Source organism: Pinus tabuliformis, chromosome 2_2 (genome assembly GCF_031772625.1).
Source record: "Pinus tabuliformis cultivar Carrire ecotype Pingquan chromosome 2_2, CPIR1, whole genome shotgun sequence".
Classification (NCBI taxonomy): domain Eukaryota; kingdom Viridiplantae; phylum Streptophyta; class Pinopsida; order Pinales; family Pinaceae; genus Pinus; species Pinus tabuliformis.
In genome coordinates, this window is record NC_142300.1 from 1167471800 (window position 1) to 1167477799 (window position 6000).

The following is a 6000-nucleotide window of genomic DNA, read 5'->3' on the forward strand; positions in this document are numbered from 1 at the left end:
CTCCCGTTCAGGGTTTTGTTAAGTTTTGTTGTGATGTTTTTATCATGTAACTAACATAAATTTATGTAACTATCTCTGAGGTAATTTAATTGCACAGGGTTATCCATTAAGCTTGTCATTTCAATAGATCCGTGCAGGATTTTAGAGAAATTAAACTGGAAACTGCATCGTAAAAGTTTCCAAAAAGTGGCACTAAAGACAATTCCTAAGTTTAAGGAGTTGACTTTAGTGTGACTTTTTGAACTTTTTGGTCCCAGAATCCAATGGAAAAATTTGAGGTGAAATCTTGATTTGTGTTATTTAAATTACTTTTTTGACTCTATATGGATTCAGCACCCTGAAAAACCCCTAGGACACTTTGATTCCATTGGATTACCCATCAAGCTTGTGATTTCAATAAATTAATAATTCAGACGTCATCAAAGCCTCTTCTAATTATCAACGTGTACAAACACTGAACAATCTTGACTAACATTTTCAAATTAGCTAGAGAATGGCATTTTATTTTCTTGATGGGTGATATAGTTTTCTCGGAAGAGATTTTCTAAATTTTGCTCTAAACTTGGTTAGAAATTGGGAAAAAAATGATTTTAAATGGTTAAGTTTATATAATTTTTTAATGATTTTTTTTTTCAATATTAAATTGATTTTAAAATATGATATACTTATTAATTATTTTATTATAGAATTTTAGTAAATTTTTTTATTAAAAAATTTATTAATCTAATTTTTTTAACAGTATTTTCTTTTTCATAAAGTATTTAAAAAATTATAAAGTATAATTATTTTTCAATATTTTACATTAAAATTGGTATAGTCCAAGGATTATGTGGCATTTATGAAATAGTTTAATTTGGTACAATAATGACAACCTCCATTTAAAAAAGTTGGCATATATCTTTAAATTCAAATTTTACAGAATGGTTAAATAAACAAGTCAAATAGAATATGAAGTCTTACCTAATTAGTCTTGCCATCTCCATAAATATAAATCATTGAAAATATGTTGACTAATGCACTGAGATAGATAAGTGATAACACACTATTCACATAATAAATAGAATATGCACTCTAAGAAAACCTAGAAAAACCTAGTGAGAAGTTGACATTATGTTATGCTCTTTCCTTCTCATTATGAAAAATGAATACAAGGAAACAAGTATTCATTATAGAGATAAAATAATAAAATAAGAGTTTTGAATTTTTAAAGTGAATGAAAGAAAATTACATTTTTATATTTTCAATCAATCTCTTTATAGATTTACTCAATTTTCAAGTCTAAGAACTTGTTGGCTATATAATTAAATTATGTATCAAATTAGTCCCCACTCTATATACTTTTTATAGACCCATCATGAGATAAACACGTGATATATGAAAAAACATGTATTTATCCACTTTGCATATTGTTGGTTCTTTCAAATCTAAAAATTGACCTTGATACCACAATTTTTATTTTGAGGTCACTTTTTACCTCAAAAATTCTCTAATGATCCATGGAATATCATCTAGATTTTCTTAGAAGTTTCCATTTTAGTCCAACCTACTAAAGTTCATACTACCACCCTTTTTGTTTCTTTGGCCTTTTTTTTTCTATAGAATTGGATATTTTTTCTAAGATCCTTTTGTGGATACCATTAGGTGATGCATCTTCATCAAGTGATCACTTTGGAGGTGCCACTCCCTTTAAAGTACAAGTTAATTTTGATATTCCTATATTTAAAGGTTAGATAGATGCAAATGTTCTAGACAAATGATTAAATCTCCTAGAAGGATTTTTTCTGTCCATAATTTTTTTGATAGGGAAAATAATACGTTTGCACTCCATAAGATCTCCCCACCATGTCAAGAATTGGTGGGAAACTTACTGTGAGAAAGAGGCCACAAATGAATCCACAATATTTTTAGTCGCACCCACTTGGGACTCTTTTAGGGATGTTTTTAAGGAACAATAATACTCTTTTGGAAGCTACGAAGAATAGTACATCAGATGTATCACAATATGGAAGGAAAGGGACCAAGCAGTGCCAAAGTTCACAAATATCTTTCATACCTTTCACACCAAGCTAGGTTTCAAGGACTCAAATGACATCTGGTGCTCATGTATCGTGGTTGTTTGTACAAATACAACCAAATAGAAATGGAGTTCTTAGGCATTTCCTTTCTTGGAGTAACATACCGATATGTTGTTAAAATTGAGCAAAAATTCAAATGGAACAATCAAAACTTTGGCTATAAAAATACTTCAGCATCCCAAAACCGTAGAGCAAAGGATAGATTTAGGGTAGACCACCCCAAGACTTCCCATCGAAGTCGAAAACAAAGAATGCTAATGAGAAAAAGAAGAAAGACATGGGAAAGTGGTGTGAGTTCCATAAGAGCCCCACTCATGACACTAAATACCATGTAAAGCAGTCACCGATGGCTAAGCTAAAAGCTTCAAATTTAGACACAAGTTCTAACTCTGACCTAGACTTAGACAAGAAGACACAAATCATTAATGCGAAACCCAGTGCCACCATTTCCATCACCAAGGTCCAGCAAAGTAAGCTCGGAGATCTAGAGGAAGGTGAGCATCTCTTTCACTCAAAAATGTGGTTGAAGTGTGTTCCACTGTGTTTCATTGTCGATAATAGGAGTAAAAAAACATCATATTAGAAGAGGTCATTAAGAAATTAGGCCACACCCCACTCACATACTCTCGCTCAATTGATTGCTCGTCTGATTCACATATTTTAATACCACCATGCTCTGGAAGAGATTTCCTATGTTCCTTGTGATGTTGTTGTTGGAGAGGTCCAGAGATGTTAAGGAATTTGGCAAAAGGGGGAGGTTGCATGTGAGTGTGTTTTGGGATAGATCCATGTAGGAAAGGGATGTTAAATTGAAGAATGATTGTGGAATAGCTCTTATCACTAGATTCCCGTCCAAACAGAGTGTAATCAAATTATGCCCCAACAGGCCAATCGATTTGGGAATGCTTCTGTTCAAACAATTATTACTTGCCAACAACTCAACAAGGCTAGATAGGTTTCGAAAAGGTGAAAAATTGTTACCTGTAAGAAAATTGTCTAATATATCAAGAGTTATTAAGATTGTCAGAGCTCCCATGGATTCTAGAATAGGATCAGAGAACAAGTTGTTATTTAATGTCAACACGGATAACCGACTCAGATTTCGTATGCTGGAAGAAATGGAGGAGGAGAGTTGATTTGAAGGCAAGTAAAAAACAGTTAAACTTTACAGATTCTTGATGGATTGAGGAATAACACTGATTAGTCCATTTCCCGAGAGAGACAAGGGAAGATCAATGATGGTAGAAGTAATGGAACCAGTAAGATTTTTATTGTCCAAAGAAAGATGGGTTAAGGCTGAGAGGCCAAAAATATAAGATGGGCTTGTTCCACCTATATTTTTCCAGCTGAAAATAATGAACTTGTTGAGATAAGAGAGGTTATTGATGGGCTCTGACAGAGTTCAAGTCATGTATTCATTGTTGTTTCTTTGATCTGCGTTGAGAATGAGATTTACCACTCGAATGTTGTGGGGGTCACACAACAAATCATTTCATTGGCAGCAATCGTTGCCCATCCATATTTTAAGAGCTCCAATGGGATCATGAATGGTGCCCTCTTTGAAATATAATAATGTAGCCAGGTCTTCTTCAACACAATCTACATTTTGTCCTTGGCGTAATGAGTTTAATGACATAATAAGTAGTATATAAAAAATTATAGTAAACCTGAAATCACTAGACCACGCTCCTCCATGGCAAACGACAATAGGAAATTAGGAGACCAAATCAAAGAAAAGAAGAACATAATATACCCTCACACTTCGTACCCTTTGGATTACACAAAACCATTACACAAATTTATACGATTAAGTTGCATAACATGATTTTTTATACAATCGAGTTAGTTGAATAATATGTCTTTTCTCTTAATAGAATAAATTATAGAAGAACACACAATAATTTAATTTCTTGGGATTCCCGAGTGTATGGATGAACTAGAAATGAAACTTTAATTCTCCTAGAAGGTGGTGCTCTATATAGAATTCCACCTCAACAGACTGATTATGAAACTTTGATGGCGTAATGGCAAACATGAAAATAGGGTGAAAAATGGTAAACACGAAAAATGTGGGATGTGTGGTTGTATTGTGGGTGGTACAGTGAAGTCACAAATGAGGTCTTCCATAACTTGTAGAAATGGCTGGAACTGGCTAGGTATGGAAGTGCTATGTTCTAGGTGTTGGCGCAAAAGGAAAAATGGATGATGTCTAGATTCTTTGATTCTTCAATTAAAAACCCTTACAACATCAAATTTGATTGGTCCTCAAAGCCTTCTTAACAATCTTCCATTCTATTATATCTTTACCATATGCTCTTAACTAGTTTACTACATTCATCATTCGAGCCATAAATTGGTAAATGGAATCAAAAGCCTTCATTTTCATATTTTGAAAAATCATCCTAAGAGTCTATGTATTTGTTGTTTTTACTTTTTCTATGCCTTGATAAGAAATCTCTAAAACTTGCTATGCTTATTTAGCATAATTTGTTACTATAGCGTTTGGAAACTTTGAGTCTTCTAATCCTTGTTGAATAAGCCATGGTGCCTCAAAATCCTTCGTTTTGTTTTCATTTAACTAGTCTTTTTGAGAATTTATAATAGCATGTATTTATACTTTATCTAGTTCTAAACCTATTTATAATTACATCCTAACAATATTACAATGAAGGAAATTTTTCATCTTGATTAACCAAATTTCCTATTTTCACCTGTCAAAATTGGTCCTTGAGGCTATTCTAGATTGTTGCTGGACCCTATTGGTTGAAATGTTAAGCTTTAAAGTTTTGATGATGGAAGAAGTAATAGATTTAACTATTAGTGTTTTAAGGGCCCTATGGACAAGGGTTTTCACTATGTTATAGCTCTTTCATATATCAAAATGATCAAATAATAGTACTTTCTCAAATATCTCAATGCTTTAACTAAGGAGGATCAACCATACCCTTAGCCATAATATCAAATTAACCTAGTATATAATAATATCTTCCAAAGTGTTATTATTGATACCACTATAGTAATTAGGAAGCCAAGTGTTTAATCTAAGGTTGGTTTCAAGATACCTACAAAACCTCTGATGTACCTAATGGTACAAGGAAGTGAGATTCCCTTCCTTGCCCGTCCATGTTTCAAGAACTCCAGTGGGATCCTGAACGATGCCCGCTTTGAAATCTAATAAGGCAGCCCGGTCTTCTTCAGCGCAATCTGCATTTTGCGCTCGGCATGATGAATTTAGCGACATGCTAAGCAGTAATAGAAAGAGTTGGAGTCGGCCTGGCATTACTGGACTGCGTTTCTCCACTGAGGGAGAAGTTAAGAGAGCAAAGCAGAACAGAATTTATCCTCACACTTCATACCCTTTATGTGATCCACTTTAGAGGATTTCATATGATTCAGTGGAATAATATGCTATTTTATAAAATTTAGTTTGAAAAATAAGTATTTTCCGCTGATCGAATAAACTACACAACTGCACGGAATATTGACGACAATTATTCACTTTCAAGACATAACAATTCCTGTTACTGATAGGAATCCCTGCGGAAATTAATATGTCTATAAATTTACCATTCCAGTTCTAAGTCTGTGGCCATGATTGTATAAGAGGACCATCTTGTACAATATACTGCAAATCTGTCAGGTGACAGAGCCCCATCTAATTTATATAGTGGACGATTTGTGGAGAGAGACAGTGGTCCCATCAAAACCCTTAATAGCATCCATCCCAATGTGAATTTTCCTTCCATCCCCACCTGGCCAACGCAAAAGACTTTCTGGATATTGCAGAGTGTTTTGAGTCTGGTGTAAGTGGACTCCACGTTTACACACAATATGAAGCAACGACCATTCTTCACTCCATTTCGAAACTGCAAATTGCCAAATGGTTTCAGACGTTGGCATGCAAATCGCGTTCCATTGGACTGTG